We start from the raw sequence: 22,719 nt of genomic DNA on the forward strand, positions 1-22,719 counted from the left end.
TGCTCTTAATTAGAATCAATGTTTTAGATCTTTAGTTATAGGTATATAATAACGTATAATTGTACCGTTAGTTTACTAAAAATGGTATACGTATCACGATATTACGAGAGAACTTTGAAATTTCAAACTTTGCGATCTTCGTTTCACGATCAGTAATAATTATTTCGAAACTTTCTTCTTTGCAGCGTCGTACACGGTAACCGTAATAATCGTATCCTTTGACGAAAAAAATATGGCACGGCGCGCGAAAACGCAACAGGCAGCTCGTCTTCATCTATTGAATAACTAGACGATCGATTGCAACGAGGCATAACACACGGCTTCACGCTTTCTGAAGCCGGTCTACGAGGTGAAAATCGTGAGGAAGAACGAGGTCTTTCGCTTCCTTTCGGATACCACTAGTTCGCCAAATTGTAACGTGGCCACGGTGAAACTTTCGCGAAACAATCGTGCAAACGTTATGTACAGCTTTTGAAATTAATTAACTTTTTTTCATATAATTCGCTAAAGATGGACTAACATATGGATCTGCGAAATACTTTAAACGATTTACATCGAATACGTTTACAGAACAAAATTTAAGCAATCGTAGCCAATTTGCTACAAGCAATTTTTACGGATACAAAAGCTTCTTGAAATTTCTATAACAAGACACGATTGACACGAACTGAAATCGTATTTAAATTTTGATTAGGAATAATTCTCTTTAGAAAAAAGTCCCATTGAAACAGTGGACTTTATCTTTCTTATGTAAAAGCACAAAAAGATTTCAACAGAAGCTTGCCTTGATTATATTCAGAAATGAAAATCTTACAATTTCGTAAATATAAACCTTCCGTTTTCCGAAAAATATTCCGAAAGCCTCACGAAAAAATTGTTCAATCTGAAATTCTTATTTGAGTTACGAGTTAAATTTTTCCATTGGCGAAGAAACTCGGAAAAAACTGCAATTTTCCTTCGACTAACGATCACATCGACAAAACATCTTCTGCAAAAATTCCCCGACAAGTTTCACCGGAAAGATCCATCCTTGAAAAAAGGTGAAACCCTCTTGCTGCAAACAAAATCTTGTCTCTTAGAAAAAAACGTCGAACGAGTTGCGTCGGAAATCGCCGTCATAAATGGCAATCGTAAATTAAATTTTTTCTCCCGCTGCGCAGATCTGGAAAAAGTTTCGCCGGAAGTTGGCCCTCCGAAAGGTTCACACCAAAGTTTTTCTCTTGAGGCCGCAACGAATTGGATCGTTCGATGACCGTTAAAAGATTTTAATCGCGCAATAAACGACCGGTATGGTGTACCAAGAAAATCGTCGATGATCCACATCCGGTGGTCCATCGTCGGCATCTTTTCTCTCCTCTTCTTTTTCGAGGTGAACGCGCTTGCAAAAAGTGACCTTGCACGATCTTCGCGGATCTTCTACGTGCAGCCAGGATCGGGGCCCACTTTGTACACCATCTGGCTCGACTGGCAAGAGATAGTTATGGTTGCCTCATCATCCTTAATACGAAACTACCGCCGGGTGATACACTACCTAATTCGAGTCGATGATTTTCCTTTCTCTAATCTACTCTAGGGCTACTTTTACCTTCTCTTCCTTTTCTTCTTTCGTATCACGCCGCTTTTTCTTCTTTTGTTTTCGGTTACGAGTGTGGTTTATGATATTAACGATCAACAGAATGTTGGTAGATTAATTTGTCGAAGAACGTAGAATTCAGAAGAAGTTGGAACATTAGGGTAAACTCTATGGATGATGTGTAATGGTCAGTGATGTTTTACCACTGGATTTACGTAATGGTAGTAGCAATTCTAGGTAATTGTAGTCGATACTTTCCCTTTCTCAATTATCTCTGGCACTATTTTTATATTCTTTCCTTTTCTTATCTCAAGTCACATCTCCTTTTTCGTTTTGCTTTCGGTTGCACGCGCTGTTTATGGTATCAGCGATTGATAGCACGTTGGTCGAAAATTAATTGGCTTCCATGTTTGTGAATGTAAATTCTATGAACGACGCATAATGGTTATATTTTACCGTTGGATTTACGTAATGTGAACCAGTGATCGATAGTGTATCGGTAAATGCAACAAACAGTATCTCGTGGAAACACCTGGTCCGTGCCACTATTTTTGTTCGTCGTACAGTAAATTTCAAAAAATCCTTTCAAAATCCCCATATGAAAATTCTGTCACAAAAATTTAGTCCTTCCTTAAGTTACAAAACTATGCATAAATTAGATTTTTTCCTTTGCAAGAAGAATCGAAAAATGTCCATCAAAGGATCGTACAAATACTCCCTTCGAATAATAATCCTAACATATTAGGTTGTCCGAGAAGTTTCTTTCGTTTTACAAGGAAATAATAGACGCACAATGTTTTTTGTTTTGTATTAGTTTATTGAATTACACATAATAATAAAAATAGAACGAAATGAATCATACCTAATTCAATAAAATAATATAAAACAGAAATTGTTGTTCATCTATTATCACCTTATGAAGCGAAAGAACTTTTCCGACAACTTAATTACGAGATAAAATAATTACGAGATAGTAATAAAATAAAATTACAAATGAAAATGTATGAAATATAGATTTAACTACTTTTAGCGATTTAATTAGCTGTAAAGAACTGGTTGGAAGAGATTCGGAGAATGTTGTGGAAATGATAAGCGGAGATGAAAAGCATAGCGGAGCAATAACCTTTGGCTCGTGAATGCAAAGTCCATCGGAACGATTCTATGAAATAATTGGTCGTGCTTTGCCATTGATACAACGAATTCGTAGTTCCCTTTCTAACGAGTAGAATCGTTAACGACGGATGTTCTGATTGTGTTCGAAAGCGAGGGGAAAGAGGATGGCTGGCACTCACCAATGGCGATCCTCTCGACAAACGCGAGCAGAATTGTTATTCTACGTTCAGTCAAGTCTTTTTCTAAATATAATCAGCCGGTTTCCGGTGGTGCAGCAGCCAGACGAGAAGTCGAAAACTATAAATACTTGTCCAGTGGAACACGCACAACTGCAGGAAACCGTGTCTTCGTATAATACGTTCAACAATCTCTCACTGCTGATGAATGAACGATTGTTCTAACGTTTTTCTGTGAATCTAATTATCGTCGCGGCCACTTCCTTCGGATAGTTTAATGAAGTCACTTGTTAAGACGATTGTAATAAATCGATATTTATTTTTTTCTGCTTTTTTCCCCTTCTTTTCTTACTGATCGTGAGTGTGGACGATGTCTTGAAATTCAGAGAGCAACGAGGAAAAATATTAGGAAAGGAAAAAACAACTAAGGAATCGTAGAAGATTAGAAATTAATAAGATTGGGACGTGGTACGGTGTATGGGAGATTTTTGGGATTGAAGAAGAAATTATTAAGAATGTTGGGAAGATAAAAGGCAACAAAAGAGTTGGGAAGCATTGAAGATCGATGAGAGATTATTGAAAAGTGACAAAGAGTAAGGAAGGCTTTTGGAAATTACGTCAAAGTTACGTACATGAATGCAATTCGAGAAGAATGTAATCAGAAAGTTGGAAAACATTATACACTGTCCCACGACTTGTGGATAATCAACTGGGAGATGATTTCAGATGCGAAAAGCAGAAAGAATAAGATTTTTTCATATGACGCTTCGTTTGCAAGAAGATCGAGTTTGAAGATTCGGCATATCTAAACTTAATTAACTAACTATGGTTTGAGCAGGAGCAAATAATTGACAGAAGGTTAAACTACATGCGAAGACATACATTTTCCACTTTTCCATTTTCCCTAATAGTTTTCTATTAATTGTTTGCTCGTACCTAATCGGTATTTAGCCAAGTTCAAGTCTACTTGACAAATTTTCAAACTCGATCCTCTGGAAAACGAGGCCTCGGACGAACAAATTTTATTCTTCCTATCCGACTTATTTTTCCACGTACGATCATCCGCCAGTCGAGTCTAAACGTTTTTCAAACCGTATATAAAAATAAAAACAATTTAATCCTCGAAATTATCCACGTCACATGATATAAGCGTACATGAATGTACAAGTGTAATGGTCGATTATGGTAATAACCAGATGCAGTCTAACAGGGCTTGGCATAGTCTTAGAAACCCTGTAGACAGGATGTTCCCTCTTATATTTATCAAGGAAGAAAAAATCCGCCGGAGTACTTTCGCCTTCCCTCTCCGGTTCTTATTATACAGTCGGCAGCCACGCTCTTGTTAACGAACTACCAGGAATGCGTTCGAAGCACAATCCCACATAACGTCGTTTTACGTTATCGAACGCGCTGTTTGAAAATATCGATCCTCTACTATCTTTCAATTGTACGTTAATTAACGTTAAGTAGCGTCAAACGTACAATAGAAAGCTATAGCTCGATTGAAATCAACTGGTTGCTCAAGGCCATCGAGAATATATTCCCCCTAAACGATATTTCTTTCGCGCGAAATATTCAATAATATTTTTCAATAATTAGAAATTATACAACGCGACCTATTAAATTTCTTCTCGGAGCTAAAGCGATTCTTTTAGAAACTATAACACAATTTTTAAAGCAAAAATTCCGAGCATCGAATTTTCAGGCGTCTAAAGAATCAAAGGCGGTCTTCTTAATTTTACGGTACACAATTACACGCGAACGCTTCTGTGCGTTTCCGTTGCGATCAAAGGGAAAGCGCGCAGAAATAAGAAAGAAGATCGTCGAAAAGACAGACTGGTAAGAAGAGAGCCGTCTAAATATAAACTTGGCAAACTGGTGACGAAGGGTTGCTTTTGAACGTTCGGACTTCTTGAACGAATTGGACCGCATTTGTATCATTTCCCCATCTCCGGACAACGTAATACAAATTGCCGCTGTAACGTAATTTGAAATGTCGTGATAAAAATGGACAAGAAATAAGTCACAGGTAATTCGTAGATGATCTTAGAATTCAAGAAAAAAAAAATCGTTCCACAGATTCTAAAAGAAATTAAAAAAAAAAAAAAAAAAGAAAGAGAACAAATTTAATGCGCGTCTAAAATAGCGAATATAAAAATAGATAGGATCAGGTTGTATTTTAATGTAATTTAAAGTGTACTGATATTATCGTACATTGTAATAAAGATAATGAAGAAGCAAGAAGCTATCGGAAGGGGAGGAGACGAGACTAAAATCGAAACAAAGACGAATTCACAGATAATCTTAAAAATTGCACAGAAGAGCCGGTCGACGGAGCAGCTAATCTAAATTTACTTCGACATAATAACACACTTGGAGCCCTTTCCACCATCCTGTGTCCCGGACCACCCAGCATGAAATTTTACGACACCGCCTTATTACATGTTAATCTTCGCACGATAAAGATTACGCGATACCAAATACTTACATACGTGCGTAACGACACTGTACACGGAATGGAATCACAATTTTGCACGATAACACGATAATTGCCATGTAAAACAGCGATTAAATACAGATTTCTCGGTCGAACCAACTTCTAATTGTATATTTGTTTGGCTTATTCGACCTATGCGATACCGCTACGACACCTGCGTTTTTATTTGTTTTATGTCCTTGTTTTTTTTTTACGGTGGCGACGAAAAGTATCTCCACGCCATTGTATTTATAACAGTATTTACATACTAATTAATTAATAATAACTTTTGTATCATTCAGTGGTATGTTTCGTAGGACTAGAAAAATTTCATACGATCCACCGAACATACAAAAACAAATTCTTTTCCATTTTTCGAAACCGACAAAGTGTACCCTCTTAAAGTAACCGTGATCCTTGAATTTTTATATTTCAATCGAAAATATTTTCTACTAGGATCATACGTTCTTCTATCCACAAGATTGTAGAGGACTTTACGACAAATTCATGTTAGACATATCACGTAATATTCTTATTAACTCGATACCAAGTTTACAGTAGTGGAAATAATAATATTTCATCCGTTGATAGATTTCAGAATTCCATTTAAGAAAGAGAAAATTAGCGGAGCATGAGTTGTACATCCAGCCACTCTAATAACATCAACACGTTCGAACTTCTGCAAAAGAGCAGAATGTTGAATTGCGGAATGCGGTATACAATTTGAACCGGCACTAAAATAAAGTGTACCGTAAACTTGGCACTGGATTAATAAAAATATCATGTAACGCGCCTTTTTAATTTGTCGTAAAGTCCTTTACAATCTCATGGAAAAGATAACACTGGTTTCGATATGAAAACGAAATATTTTCGGAATCTTTCTCATCGTCATCCGATGAGTACACTCGTCGCTATTAATATTAACATAATATTTATGGGTCGAGAAACAAACATTTTCCTGGAACCATAGATCCCATTCCTTTATTGTAATTTTTCTGGATCCACCCAGAAACATGTCACATAGAACGAAGATCCCACTTATGGAATATGGATTCCGGCACTATTCCCGTGGGCGGTTGCATTCTATTGTATCGAAGCGATATTCCTTTGTGCGCGGACGATTATTCACAGGGGAACACGACAGTCACGCCGAAAAAAGAACGCAATAGATCGAAAGATACCCGTGTTAGGTCGGAACACGTTGGTTCCTGTTGGTTCCTGTTGGTTTCAGCTTTTTGTGCCGCGTTCAACCCGAGGAATGCCGAGATTCCGAGGGTGCTCCGGAAATTACACGAGTCTAAGGTTGGCTATCCAAATTATAGTAAAAAGAGAACCACTTATCTCAATAGAGTTATTATCCTAAAACTCGCCAGTGTTTTCCTTTATACTGTAGGGATATTCTTCGGTTGTGGATGCAAAAGAAACGAAATAATGCAGGGCAATTGGAAAATGTAGGATCAACTCGATAGAAAGTAAGGTAGGGTACGGAGGGCAAAATTTTTTAACCGAATGTGTCTTTCATTCGAGGGTACTTTAGCTCGTTTTAGGGTATTCATTTCGAAAACGAGGGTCGTTTTTCACGGAAACGAACCGAAGTTTTGAAAATCCGATTTTGTGAACATTTGGTCAACGAAGGTCTTAACTGTAGAAATCCGCGTAAGACCGTGATCGTACGGAGCATTAAACGGTAAGCGGCGAGCAACTGATGGCACAGTCAATGCCAATGCTCTGAATGCCAATTTTACCGCTTACCGTTCTCTGTATGGTCACGTCCGCAAGACAGAAAATAACCCAAATCTAATACAATGCTCACGATTCAGGTGCACACAGAATGAGCTATACAAGAGTTTAAGAGCAATAAATCTTAAGAAAAGACATGGTCGAAATCCACGAGAATGTCAGGCATCGGCAGGTTGACAGAATTTTTTGTTTACCTTATTTCGGTGAAAAACGACCCAGATTTTCGACTTCGATGACCTCGAAAACCCCGAAAAAGTCTCGTTTTAGTCGAATATTTAGCAGTCCCGATGCTATACCGGAGCCGAAAAATATTTACAAAAACCTAGAATAATCTGTGTACAGAGAAAGTAATTGGAAAATATAAAAGAAAATCCGCGGGATTTAACACAGTTTATTACCCCAACAACCACGAGTGTGTTTTCCTTTATTTATTAGAGAGTACTTCAAAGTGCCGATGCGGAAAACGAGGTACTGATGTAAGAAGCAACCGGATACCATCACAGTCCATCTGTCTCGTCGCCAAAATGACATGACACGTGGTCGCACCTGGTTGTCGTCGAAAGAGGCGTTCGTTTCGCCATGTGACCGTTTCTGAGAGCCATCAGCAGCAGTAGAGAAAGGGAACAACGAGGAGAAGCCCGCGAACACAAAGAGGAAAGAAGCATCGAAAATGCGGGAGGACGTCGCAAAAGAATATCCGGCTCTTCGACATATGTTCGAACATCGCATTGGCTCGAGCCTAACGCTATGTACTTATCGAAAAGGTTCAAGCCTCCTTGTGTGTCAGCTGGAGAAGCTGACTTGTTCGGTAATTCGGTTTCAGAGCCACACTTTCATTTTAACCCTGCTGCTTTTCTAGTCATCTTCGATCCAATTATATTTTTCTGACGTTAAAAAGTATCTTCATGACTTGGGCAAAATAGCAAATAGTCATGTTGGCGTGCAAAATGAGTTTTATGTTAAACATCTTTTTATAATTGTAAACAATAAAAAAAGTTCAAACTTGTTTTCCAGTTAGAACGAATCTCTCCTTTACCGCATTGTATCTGCTTGGTTTCTCAAAAGCTGTTTAAAATGACCTCTGACAACACAAAGCTGGAGACGTTTCGGCATTGACTGCCCTGCTCTTTTCATTTCTTCAGGTATTTTCTCTGTAAGTCTTGTTCCATTCTTCCATTCGTCAATGAGCTTTCCGTACAGGATAGATAAATAACGACATGGGTGAAAGTCAATGACAAAATATCCCGCAGACTTACGTTCAGGTGTGAAAAGATCGTTTCGAACATCTCTTTCGAAGATAAGCAAGTACAAACAGGTGTCGAAGAAGAAGCAGTTCTCCAATGCGACTGAACACCCTGTATATATATGTATACGTATCCAATTGTATTACTCGTTAATCTTCATCCTCCGAACAAACTAATATGAATTATTTAATCCCACGAACTTACCGTTAATAGAATTCTAAACTAACTTCTCTTTTTTTAATTTTCACGTTCCATGAAGCTTATATTGATTTGAAATCTTTGACCTGCAGTCATAACGGCTGTACGTATAATACATATTATTATGTATATAATACAAGATGATGATGAAATAAGATTAGGCTAATTGAGGTAATCGAACGAAAAGGAAGAGGAAGAAGCGGCTAATTGCGACACTATTCGTATTAAACTAGATGGATCGTTCTGGAATGTTAATGGATATCTGCACAGTGTTTCCTGGCTGTCAGCGATGACTTTCAAAGTGTTGCCCGAGCCTAGTTCGCTCTTTAATACGTGTTTTAACGATGCAGTTCACGGCTACGATTACCCAACCATCGTTAGTTATATTTAAACACGTTAATTGGGACCGCAAACCTCGATAGACACAATCGGCTATTAAAATCAGCTGCGTCAAAACACCAGTACACGTGCGCCGCTAATTCTCAAGCGAAAAAGGAGACATCAGTTGAACGACCTTGCGCCAACAGGTCGTTCAACTCTTTGTGACCCTTTGTAAGCTAGGATTAATTAATTGCAACTTGCATCTTACGGTTCAATGGAATCTCTTTAGACCAATTTTATTCATTTCACAGCCTTATTTCCAAACCGTGGATATTTATACAATTTTTTGCTTAAAATGCACGAGGACTAGAAGACGTTAACGAAAATGTCATAGCTATTTGCAGATTATAATACTTTAGTTGGGAAATATTATTCTATAATGTAGATAGTATCGTTCAACTCTAGATCCTTTGGAAACTAGGATTAATTAGTTGCAACTTGCATCTCATGGTTCAATAGAATCTTTTTAGATCAATTTTATTCGTTTCTGAGCCCAATTTCCAAACAGTGAACATTTATAGAATTTTTCATTTAAAATACGTGAGAGCTAGAAGATGATAAAGATATCATTGGAAGGATGGAGAAATTTGTAGGAATGGATATAGCTATTTATGGATTATAATACTTTAGTTAGGAAATATTATTCCATAATACAGATTATATGTAGTATCGTTCAATTCTTGATCTCTTGGAAAGTAGGTTCAATTAACTGTAATTTGCATGGTTCAATGGAACTGTTTTAGTTTAATTTAATTCACTGTGGTCTTAATAATCTTCAAACTGCGAATGCTTATGATAATTTTTCTATAAAATACCTACAAACATAAAAAAGTATCTACTGTAATCGTTTGTTCAAATTATATTATATATGCATCGATTGTCAAGTTAGGCATACGTTTCCATTGAACAGATATAAAATATGCAACTCATTGCATCTTTTGGAATTATAGCTTGCAATCTGTTCAACTTCAATATATACAGTTATCCTTATCAAAAGTAAAACGGTAAATGGGCAGCTACCATACCAGAAACGTTTGAATATTTCATACACGCGAGAAATAAATAAAAATACTTTTTTTCTAAGGTGTAGGAGGATTTTTATGGATCACTGTATATTTATATTTAGCTCGAAATAAAGTGAACATTTTTATAACATGACACAAGGGTAAATATATTATACCTTATTCGGTTTTCTCAACCGATGAGCCATTCGGAATGCAATCGCACAAAGTGTTATCATTTTACTCAAAATCCAACGCTATCGATGACAAACTTCCCCTAAATATCTTAATAATTTCTTAGAAAGTATCTTCCGCTTAAAGAATTCGCTGATCGATGCGTATATATTTTTACAACTGAAGATTAAATACCTATACGTATGATCAAAGAGAACGGTGAACTTCCAAGAACTCAGAGCTAAGATAAGATAGCGAATTAAGTCTCAGTCAAACAAACGGTGCAAATTTCTCCCGACCACTGTGTATACACCTTGACAATAGGAATATGACGAGTCATACGGAAGTAAGCGACTAATGTTCGTCTTTCACTCGAAGTAAGAATCATGCCTCGTGGATGCCTCGTATACTTTCTAGGGAATACAGACATCAGACTTGCTCATTGTGTCTCAAAAGGAGAATACAGCATCTTTGAATTTGGTGCCCATAGGAAGTACTGGTACACCATTGTATCTATTATAACATTTAACTCTGCTATGCAATGCTTTCAATCATTTTCAAACCAATTGTATTTTTTTAATGTCAAAAATATATCTGAAATCTGAACAAAATTAGATATTAATACAAAATTTTCAATGTCGCGTTCAATATGTTCTGAGACTATTACAAATCTTCGCTGATTACTGAAATTAGTACAAAGTTGACAAAAATCGATAGAAATGTGTTTATATTTCTTTCTTTGTGATTCTGAAATGTTCCCACGCTTGAATAGGAAAAAGTGGAAGTAAATAATTAAAAAGAACTGAACAATTCCATTCCATACAAATCTGAATTACTAAAAAGGAACTTAATATAGACCAGCTGACTAATCCACGTGGAAACAATCGTTAAAAGAGAAATTACCATGTAAATATCGCAGATGACTCACGGAGCATTCCTCGAGTGAACTGTGTTTCGCTGTTTCCTCCACCTCCAACTTGAATGGCTGGAGGAAATACCAAAAGGATCTCGCGGACTGAACGAGATCACGACAACCTGCTGGTAGAATCAAACGCGTTGACCTGAAAATTATATCGATGGATCGTGCATGGAAACGTGAATGCGTGAGAACACGAAAGCAAATCTCGATCGTGGGACGAGAGAAAAGAGCGAAAGAAGAAGGGACAAGAGCGGCGGGAGCAAGTGCCGCACCCTGTAGAACCTCTCCAGTTCTCATTTCTCTGTCGATTGCTCACGGATGTTTGAAAAGAAAAGGGGGAAAGAGAGAAGAAGGAAAGAAAAACGGAAAACGAATAGGATATGACTTGGTTGAACTAACTTTGTTTTACAGTACTGACTATGTTTGACTGACAACACACGAGCAGAATCTAAAAACAGCAGTTTAACTTGAAGTTAAATCTAGCAAAATTTAAGCGAGATTTAATTTAAAATCCTAATTCAACTTAAACACATGTCTAATCTAACCTAGCCGAATTGTAGGCTGCTAAAACTTTGTTTTAGAACACCAACAATTTTTGATCGATCTCTGATGGTAAACAAGTCGAATTTAAAAACACTAATTTTGAGTTTAGAGAATTTAATCCTGACCAAATTTGTCAGTTTACATTTCAATTAGATCAGGTTAGATTTCGAGTTTGTATTTAACAGTATTTTCGCTTTAAAACAAAATTTGTTGTACGGCGTAGTTGGGTTAGAGGAGATTACGTTTTAAAAAGAATAATTGATGATGTGGAGGAGGAAAGGCGTTTAGAAAGAACGGATCGAGGCTGTCGGGTCGTCACACTCGCTGCCCGGTGCAACAATGACCATCAGAAGGAGTAGACCGGAAGTCTCTTGTAATCCGCGGATGCCTGGCCTAGGTTAGAATAGGAGAGGCTAGATCAACGTCTTGGCTAACGGTATAATATTTTAACCATTTGAATTATTCTTGTGCGATACATTCATATGTATATGTGGAAGATAAAAAATCCAAAGGTATCTGTCGAAGAAGGAAAAGATTTATTTTAAAATTGATACGACGAACATATATTACAAACCAATAACAAAGACTATAAAACGATATAGAAAATGCAAATATTCTAATCGGAATTAAATGCAAAAAACTCGACACATAATGGTCTTCTAATAAAAGAGAATTCCTATCCCAATGATTAAATAGTACGAAGATTCGTGTTTCGAAATTCTATCATTTCTAACCTAAATTAGGTATTATTATCCTGAACATCTGGTATCTCCGCCATCTTGAATCTAGACAGTCTGCATCGCGTGTAAAATCCCCACATTATTTGTCTGAAAATTCCTTCGGGCATAGTGATTAGCTGAAGCGAGAATTCCAAAGCAAATTTGTCATTCAACATAAAAAAGAAGAATAATTCGCGTGACCTAAGAAACTCCCTATTCTTCGCTCCATTCGCATTTTTCTAGGGTCTAGTCCTTTTTTTTTTTTTTTCTTTAGCTTCGTCGTCCTGCGGTCTATCATCAACGGTAATTTTGAAGCTCTTTCGACCAGTGGTTAACAGGAATTTGGGTCAGTGATGCTTCTTACAAAATATCGAGTTCCCCCGGTGTCATTGTTCGGCATAAATCAAAAACTGCTAAACTGCTAATTAATCTCGAAAGAAGATTAAAGTTTAGTTGATATTTTCCTTAAAAAGAAAAAAAAAAGGTTTTTATTCCGGTTTCCCGGTCAGTTTACAAATACGTCATTTTATAAATTTTATAAAACATTTTATAAATTAATAAATACTGTGATAGCTAACTATTGTAACATCATATAGAGGAAAAACTGCAATACTTTGGCTTATCGTACGCTTTGTGCCTTTTTCTTTTGAGGTTATATCATCTCGTCAGAAAGATTTCTCGATGTTTTGCGAGACTTTAACAATACGTGAGATAAGATAGTATTGTGAGGAAGAAACATGAGAAAATGTAAACGCGTACATGGTTAAATTAGATTAGGAATTAGGAAACAACAATTCTGATGATTGAGAAATATAATGAGAATATTTATGATACTGGCATATAGGATCTCTAGAGGTATTATGAACTGAGATATTTCTATATTACTTCATATTATTTTAGTACATAGTTTTGTATTATCAAAGTTAAGTAAGTATAAGTAAAAATATAGTAAAATAAAAAAAAAAATTGGTTTCTAAAAATGGAAGTAAATTTCTTAATTAAATAATATTAGTTGTGGAAATGTTACTTAGAATCAAAAAAGGTTCTGTATTATAATTTTAAAATCTTTCTTAGATCAATAAACTACTCAATTTATTCGATAAGTAACTATGAAAAGTAGTAATAAAATTAGCGCAATTTGATAATATTCCTAATATTTTCACTTGATAGATTGTAGGAGTACTAATATGTAAATGTTTTCTGTAAACCTAGCCTAATCTAATCAGTTCGTATCTTTTTACGCTGCAGGGTTGAAATATGTGAAATATGAATGTACGCCCTGTTGTTAAAATATGAAGAAGAAGACCTTTTAGCAGTCCAAACTTTACTTAGTGTATCGTTTATTATAATATCTATCCGGTTACGGGTCATGCTTTTGGTCTGCTGGGGGTCTCGGATGATTATTAAGGTTTCGCGTGGAGTCACCTTACCGTGACCAGCCCGTTTCTGGTATGTTTCAAATGGAAAAGATAGTACATTGACATTCGTAAGAACTATTATTCATAATTTCTTTCTTAAAAAAAAAAAAAAAAAAAAAAAAAAAAAAATCGGGAAAGAGAAACTTTCGTATAAAGAGATCAGCTGACTAACTTGCAATTCAACAGGATTAATTAATATCTCTAGTAATTTAAAGATAGTGTAAGTGCATTTAATTAGATAAGATAATATAATACAATAGAGTACAATCAGTACGTAAGGTAGTGATAGGTAAATATCATGAGATATTCTTTATAAACAAGATAACTTACGCAAAACAAATCTATCTATGAATCAACTTTCTACGTATTTCCAACTCATTGAAGTAATGTAGAAGTAATGTTGATAATTAAATATTCCATTACAATGTAATTAAATAAATGGGTTATTTTATATTATAGGATGTAGACCGAAAACCATATCAAGCAAACGGGCAAGGATTAGAATAAATAATAAAATAAATATTTGCAACAATTACTAATCACAGTTTGGCCCACCAAATATGAATCTTCGAAAGAGAAGAAACAAGCTTCGTACTTCGCAAAATACCATTCAAAATGTGTCTCAACGAATCTATAAAATTTCTATGAAAAATTACGATTGTATATATAAATACTAATATAATTGTACGTATAAATAATTTAAAAATGATTGTCTAGATTACTTTAGTAGAAGTCTCGAATAAAATATGATGATCTTTTCCAACGAACGAGCAAAGATGTTCTACAGCAAATCTATAAAATTCCAAGTATATAATTTTGGTTATTTGGATCAGTTTCGTAGTTCTGTTGTGAAATATAAATGTAATTGAGAAATCTGAAGAAATGTAATCTGTTCGAATAAACGTCCACATGTCGTAAGTAACATAAATGTATGTATGAATGTATTATAGTGTATGAAAGCAGAACGCATTCAGAGGTTGCCAAAGGAAGATTGCAAGTACGCGGCCACTTATGTTCATAATGCATCCCGTGCGTAAGTTCGCATGCACATACGCTCGTGCATTGTCCAGAATCGTAAGCCATGAAAACCAGTCTCTCACCCATAGCTCGTGCCGAACTTTCAGCGTTCATGTTGCGTGTGCATGTGTCATTAAAGTGGGAACGCTGGATAAACAGATACTTGTACAGGGTGGTCCATCCAATTGGGACAAGTTATACCTCTTCCCTATTTAATTATTATTTAGTTACAATTCGACTATCGATTAACAAATATTGATAACGATTTTCGATCTAACAAATCTCATGGAAAGAAAATGGGTGATATTTAAATTATTTTCATTTTCAATAATGTCATATTAAAATTCTGCTGATCGATCAGAAAGCAACGCTAAACTCAGCAAATTAACAAAAACGTAATTACAATATTTTTCTTCTATGATCTTCATATAAGTACACACGATAAAAGCAAATCTGATATAATAAGTGAATCATTGTACTAAATTCTAAAATAGTATATATCAAGAACTAAACGAACATGCACATGCTACATATTTCTCAAAAAGTGGATCGAGACGTAAAATAAAAACCAAAAACGCAGGAACTTCTACTTCTCCCTAATGCTTCGCGAGAAATTCTTTAAGAAACAATAAAGGAATTTGCATCTTGCGTGTCTCCTAAAATCCAGCGACCACGTAAAAAAACTACCCTAAGGAAAATTGCATAATAGAAATTGCAAGCGGCTGCGAGAGCGGCGTCCACTTTGGACGGAACAAGAACAATAAAAAAGAAATAAGAAAAAAATATTGTAAGAGGAAAAAATGAGAAAGAATAAAGGAAGGAATTGTCTGGTATTTTCTACGGTAATAAAGGGCGCGTGTGCCATATTAGGGTGCACAGGAGTGAAAGAATTCCGTGATACTTCTGATGGAACGAAACATCTGCCATAAGCTCCGCCACCTACTTCCGAATCGTCCACCATTCTTGCATACCCTTGCCATCATACCGTGAATATTCAATCCTTCCGATGACCAAAAGAAAAAGAAGGTTATAACGAAGGCTCGTGACACGCGAACCAGAAAGCACCTGGTCGACTTTGTTCCTCTTAATCAAAGGACATTTTGTACGTGGTCATTACGCGTGGAAAACACGCGACAATTGCGTGCACGGATTGTCAAGGGATCTTTGTTTTGTTCCCTTTTCTTGTCCTTTTTGCTTAACCCTTCCTTTTAAAGAAAGGTTCGAAGCTTTCTTCTTCTTGGCATTTAAAATGGCATTTGCGGTTTGTGGGAGTAACTGGTAATTATTGTCTATTTATTATTTAGCTATTTGTAATTCTCTATCTGTTGTTTACATTTGGAAAAAAAAACAGTGATTATTTGGAAAAGTAAAATAAAAATTGATTATTTGAGAAATATAAAAGAAACATAATATAACATTTGACTGAACTTATGGATTTTTATGTGTTTATGCAAAATTTAGAAAATGCACAGGATAAATATATTATACAAAAATATAGAAAATATCTAGAGTAAGATGCTAGTTATAATTTTTGATAGGTAAAACGAATCTTTAAGCTCTATTTTTTTAACTATGTCTATAAAACTTTAATTACATAACTATTATGTACATTATGTTGTATATCCTTTTTTATATTTTTTAAATAGTCAGTTTTTTATTTTTCTAAATAATCAATATTCTTTCAAAATTCAAGAAGCTCAGTGCTTCGAATTACAAAGCGACACTCGAAACTTCAGAGGGGTAGTGCACAACGTAGTTGCATCCCCCAAAACCTGTTCATTACAATAGCACCACTGTTCATACGTGCAGTTTCTTTTTTAAGCAAAGGTTTCTATCGATTGGCCGAGGGTTGATTCTAGCCTCGACGGGGTGATTTACAGGACCCCATGGTACATACGAATCGAAAGTATTAGAATCCATTCGAGGGATCCTTCGAGATACTGAAATTCAGCCTGTTCAAAGATTCAGCCAGCCACACGAAGATGAATGCGTTTCGCGTCATTTATGCACTCTCGATGTTTCCCTTGGTTAATGAATTATTCGAACAGCGTTAAATATTTTCGAAGTCACGTTGACAAAATTTTTATGTGGTGAAGGGGAGGGAAGAAACGAGGTGGAGAATTTTGTTTTATTACTGAAGTTCCAAATATGTAATTACTTTGAGAAATTTCGGCTGTAGAAATGGTTTCAATCTATGTAGTAATTTAAAAAAAAAAAAAAAAAAAAAAAAAACTGCAAGAAAGCCAACGAAGAAACCAAAAAGCTCGCATTAAAGTTTCAATGTTATATATTCTCCTTATAAAAAATTACCTTTAACGCCTTACTCTCTATTGCCTTAAAACTCAATCCTCTGCTACAATCCCAATATTCGCCAAAGATCCATAAATAAAACAAAACCTACGAACAAATTCAACTGTAAATTCCACTATAACTAGCAATAAATTGTTTTCATGAAACAGGAAACAAGCTCCTCCTGAATGTATCACGAGGGTGCATCCTGCTTCTTCATACAAACAAATCGATTTCACAGCGGGCGAAGAAAAAAACACGGCCAACTCACGAGCATCGTTGTGGTCAGGAAAGAATGCCGAGAGGAGATTTTGCGTCCTGGTTCCTCGACATCTTTCGTTATTTTCCGAGCGATCGAACATTTGCGCGGCAAAACGGAACGGGCCACGGAACGAACTGTGGGAAACACAGACGGAGGGCTTCGTGTCGGACGCGAAATGTCGAAGCCATTGAATCGCCTAAGAGACAAAGGAAGCGAACTGCGCACCACCGGCTGCTGAACAATGAGCCGATCTTTGGAAATCGAGAGGCGGTTTTCAGCCTAAACCGGTATCAACGTATGATACGTTTCTTGTTTTTTTTATTCATCACATACCTATATGAATTTGTAGGTATACATAGTGGTTTGTATACATAAGTATTCGAAGACTTATAGGAAATTAATTTGATGAATATATTGTGTTATGTATAGATTGTTGCCTTTTATACAATTACATATTTTTGAGGATATAATTTAAAAAATTGTTTTACCTAGCACGTATTATAGGAAGCAGTATACTTTGAATACTTTATACATTTTTTCATATTACATATATATTATGTGTAATTTTGTGTTTTCCAATTTCCTGTAATTATATAAAAGTCCTCAATGTAATGATCATATTAATGAAAATTGAAAATACATATACACAGATGTTAAATATACGCAAACTTAAATAATTGTACAAGTTAACCCTTTCACGTTCGATGTTGACATGCATACCATTATATCCTTAACAAGTTGTTAATTCGGTTCTTAAAGGGATAAGTAGATCATACATATATACAAGTTTTTGACGTTCTTCTGAAGAAATGGGACGAAATTTATTATATAACCTAATGCATAATTGAGCAACGAAATAGTTTATGGAATAATAGAAATAGCATTTGAAGTAGCGAGACAGAACAACGAACCTTTTCGTCGATCATATTAACTGTTAACGTTGCATCGTCGTTGGTATCCAGCTTGAAAGACACATTTGCATATCAATTATATTCTGCCTACACACTGTGCAATATTATACTTCGATAGTTCCCAGACAATCTCACCGCCAATACTATCCCTCAGGCAGCCACCTACAACGATCCGCTATTATAAAACGCAATATACCTGCTTGTTCCACCAGATTTCTCAGTTTTATTCCACGTTTCGGTGCAAAATTGCATCGTGTTTAACTCCTTCGGAGAATTTATTAAAGCCAAAGATAGATAATCATCTTTTTTCATTTTTCAGTTTCTAGAAAGAAGAGTACTTCCTGTACCCTTTATAGCATTTAATAGTGACAACTTAACCTCTCACTTAGGCTAGTTTTCTCTAATTGTAGTCTAGTTAGTTACTTTGATTTCTAGAGGTATAGTACTACATAGGAATAATACTAAATAGGAAAACTATGAAATATTGCAAATCGATTACAGTATTATTTTAAAGTATTTTAAAATATTACGAAATTACTAGAGCACAATATGAATAATACAGTAATAAAATATTCTAAAATATTATAAATTTACTATGAAATATAGTTTCTATAAAATACTATGAGTAATGTAATCATATTAGGTACCGGAAAAAGTTCCTAAAAAGTTTGTAAAAATTGGTTCTTGTTAATAATATGTTAATAATAACAAATTAAATTTTGTGCAGCAATTGGTAAGCGTAATGCATGAAATTGATTTCAGTGGGAAGTTTGATCTTTGTAGTTGGTATACATGCTTCACTGTTTTCAATTGTTTTGACATTTCGTTGTTTAAACTTCACACAACAATAAACATGGATAGCGGCAAGTTAAAAATTTATGCTTTCCTACTATACCAGTTTGAACTTGGAAATACAACAGTAAATGAGGTAAGACGCATTTGTGTACATGAAGAAGATGCTGTTGGCAAAAAAAAATAGCGTAAAAATGGTTTGGACGGTTTAAAGAAGGAAATGAATCGTTAGATGACGAGTCGCGTTCAGAACGTTCATCTGTCATCGAAAATGAGAACTTGGATTCAAACCACTTCAAACTCGCGAAAAAGATGTTCAGGCGAACAGAATTAAATGACGATTTCTACGTCGAATAAAATTTCATTTATTCTCAAAATATACTCGGAACTTCATCTATATTTTCCGCCTATTTATTTGTATAAAGTTTTCTAAATATTTTCCGAAACAGCTTACTTGTTCGTATTTTCAAGTTATTTGTTTCCACAAAATTAAAGTTAAAGAAGATCAGAACATTTGAATTTTATTCTAAAAATGCACATACCTTTTCCGGTGCCTAACCTTTTATTATAAAGTATTATGAATTAATATAGAGAAGGGGGACCTCCCGTATCCTGCAGGACATATGCTTTAGAGGATTTCAAGAGCCATCTGTCTGAGAAAGATTCGCGATACGATCTGGGGCCCTTCAAGAAAGAATACTTAGGATGTGATATTCAAAGGGGGACCATAATCCGGCCTCCCACGATGTTCCTAAATTTAACATTTCTTATGAATTACGAGAGGCTTGTACACAGTTTTCGAGCCCTAGCCAACTGTGTTTTATAAAACGTCGGCCCACGTGCGCACGAGCGCAATCGACGCGATGAATTGATTGGTACAGTATGCTACAAAAGTTACAACCCCTATTGTTCCTTTCGTCGTCTGCTTCTTAGAATTTACATCAGTATTTACAGAAAATCATTGCCTTGAATTTTATTGAAACGAATAATTATTTTAGAAAATTCTTTATTTTAGGAGAATAAATTATCTGGGAAAGAGTCTTAGTAATTTTATACGAACAAATAAACTGAAAAATATGAAGAAACAAATGGCGTTAGTGGAATTTTGTGAAAACAAATAAATTGAAAATACGAACGAGCAAGCTGTTTCGGAAAATATTTAGAAAACTTTATACAAATAAATAGGTGGAAAATATAGATGAAGTTCCAAATATATTTTGTGAATAAACATACAAGAATATATCAAGTCCTACATTTCACTTTCATAATACCAAAGTTTTGTAACTATATGAAAATTCTACTAAATGGTACGGAATTAAATATATTTGGACTTGAACAATTATTATGCAAATGTCTATAATAAATACAATGATGTTCAAATACTTTCTGTAACCACTGTATGTAGAGTAATCGTTTCAAAAACAGGTTCATGGTGCATCTGCCCTTTGAGGCGTGCTACCCTTGAAACAACAGGTCGATCGTTATCGTTGATGCCACTTTCGCCACAATTCAGATGAATGAAGAGAGCCGAGCATAATCACGCGTTATTGAGGCGAATGGTTTCCGGAAACGACCGTGATTCGTTTACGATTCAGAGGATTATTTTTTTATGAGATTTATTAGATTGCTTCTTTAAAAGAAATTTTAATACGACAAGAAGTTTTCTTTTTTAAAAGAGAAGTATAAAATTCAGATCGCAAAACTTTTCGTATGAAAGACAATTTGTCTGTCAACAAAAGTAATCGTACAAATATAGTAAAATAATAAGTATAAAATCTTAATTACAGTTCTTCAACTTGAACCGTTGAACGAAGGATTAAACACTTTTTTGCGGCACCTGTTTACACCGGATTAGATTAAATATCACGGCCATTAATCACGAATGCATCGTAACACCGGGGAAGAAGAACATAGTTCCCATCGTCTTCGAACGATCCTGTTTACCTGTGCGTCTCAGGGAGAAATCATCAATCATCGCTTTGGCGACAGCGCTGCTATCGAAATCACCGCGATATATAACTCTTGATGTATTTTCTCTTTCAGTACGGAACAAAGCTCGTGTGCGCGGGCGTACATCCATTAGGAAACACAACGGAAAAGAGTTAACCACGCTAAAGTGAAGAATAATAAATAAACGATCGCGTCAAATTTTCCTTCCAAGTGGTTTCCTACGTAGTATTATTCTCCTCGAGATATCAAATAATCCTTTTACCTTCTTTACATTTCTGTATATTATCGACTACAATCTGATCTTCTTTCGATCCCTGCAAGAACAAATAATTACGCCTATTAAAAAATTCCAAAAATCTCTCTGTCAAAAGAAATCATTTACCAAAGCAACCGTATCTCTCTATTTTAACCAAGATACCAAGGTCTCCGAAATTTTATTATATTTGGCCAATATATTATCTATTTTCAATTGGATTCGCCCGAGAAATAAGAAAAGATTCGAACTTTTCTGCGTCGGTCCATTTACACCTTGGTGAAACAGGATAAAAAAAGGGACCGTCGGAGGACCATTAGGCTGGTAGGAAAAAATGTTTCTTATTCGAAGAGCGACCGCAACGCGGCTCGTTTCGCTCTCCTCTAATTTCCAAGCGTACCGCGGAAAGATGGAGCATGTCGGCTAGCAAGCGATTTGTTCTTTTGGTGGAAGTCGATGATGGCTTGTGCGAACCACGGTGAAAAACGAAATGAGCAACAAGAAAACGCGATCTTGAGCAAGGTGGTAATTACACTACTGGCAGAAACTCTCCATCATAGTCTCCATCATACCCCGTGAAATACACGTTTCTATGCTCGATGAAAGATCGATGAATTGATCGACGATGGTATTGCCTTGGAGATTTTGAGTGAAAATTAGACGTGAATTGAATTTCTTGCGAACTGCGCGGAATGCTGATTACTACAAGATAAAGTTGCGCTGTAAGTGAAAGAAAAGGAATTTCGAAATATTAGGAAACATTTTTGTAAAAAGAGAATCTTTCAGACTAGATTTTTAAATTCATTTCTTATATTTATGATATTCTGTAAATACCGGAGTGTATAAGTAAAATTGTGCTGTGAACGAAGAAACATAATTGTTATAGCACTTCAGAATTGAAATTCGATATTCAATTATTCTTGCAGTAATAGACAGTAAACTATTCTGCTTAAGAAATGTACCTCGATAATATCACAACCATAAATCTGTATTTAAAAACGAATCTTACGTCTTAGGGGATGATCCGCTGGAAAACTTCCAACCTACAAACTTGAAATGTTATATCTCATAAAGAAACATTTTTAATGATATCATTGGAATATCTCTAAAGAGATCTTAATTAATGGCTGTTTAAGGTAAATTGTAATAGTTTGAAGCGAAAAGAAATTTTGTATAAAAATAATAAACTTTCAAAACGTTTTCTAAGAAGGAATCAAGCAACGCTACAGTATAGAGAATGTAATGCAAAATATACGTAATTGCTTGAAAAGGATAACGTCGGATATGCAATTCCAAGGAAAACGTAAAGAGCTTTTAAGATAAGATTTCCCGTTGATGAGTTTCCCACATATTCATCCTTATAGTTTCGTCAGCGGTTTGAATCTTGATCGATCGTTTTGATACAGTATTTTATTACAGTCTGATGCTTTAAGAAAATTAAGAAATATTCCCAAGAGTTAAAGTAAAAGGAATAAACTGGTAAAGACTGTGAAACATGGAATATGGTAACAATGTCAACGGATTGTAATTTAAAATAAAAATTCGCGGAGGTGGGCTGACCTTGAGAATG

General features: G+C 35.4%; 1 protein-coding gene across 3 annotated transcripts in view; it reads right to left on the minus strand.

Annotated features, from left to right (window-relative positions):
• LOC139993871 (uncharacterized) overlaps window positions 1-22,719 on the minus strand; it is a 35,556-nt gene that overhangs the window by 10,938 nt on the left and 1,899 nt on the right. The window contains exon 2 of one of the 3 annotated variants that reach the window (XM_072016001.1): window positions 18,155-18,476. The exons of 1 other annotated variant lie outside the window; for it this stretch is intronic. The gene's annotated coding sequence lies outside the window, so the exon portion shown is untranslated. Of the gene's footprint in view, window positions 1-2,865; window positions 2,991-18,154; window positions 18,477-22,719 lie in introns of those variants that run through there. One more of the 3 variants, XM_072016002.1, reaches the window with a different exon arrangement.

This window comes from Bombus fervidus, chromosome 13 (genome assembly GCF_041682495.2).
Source record: "Bombus fervidus isolate BK054 chromosome 13, iyBomFerv1, whole genome shotgun sequence".
In the NCBI taxonomy this organism is placed as follows: domain Eukaryota; kingdom Metazoa; phylum Arthropoda; class Insecta; order Hymenoptera; family Apidae; genus Bombus; species Bombus fervidus.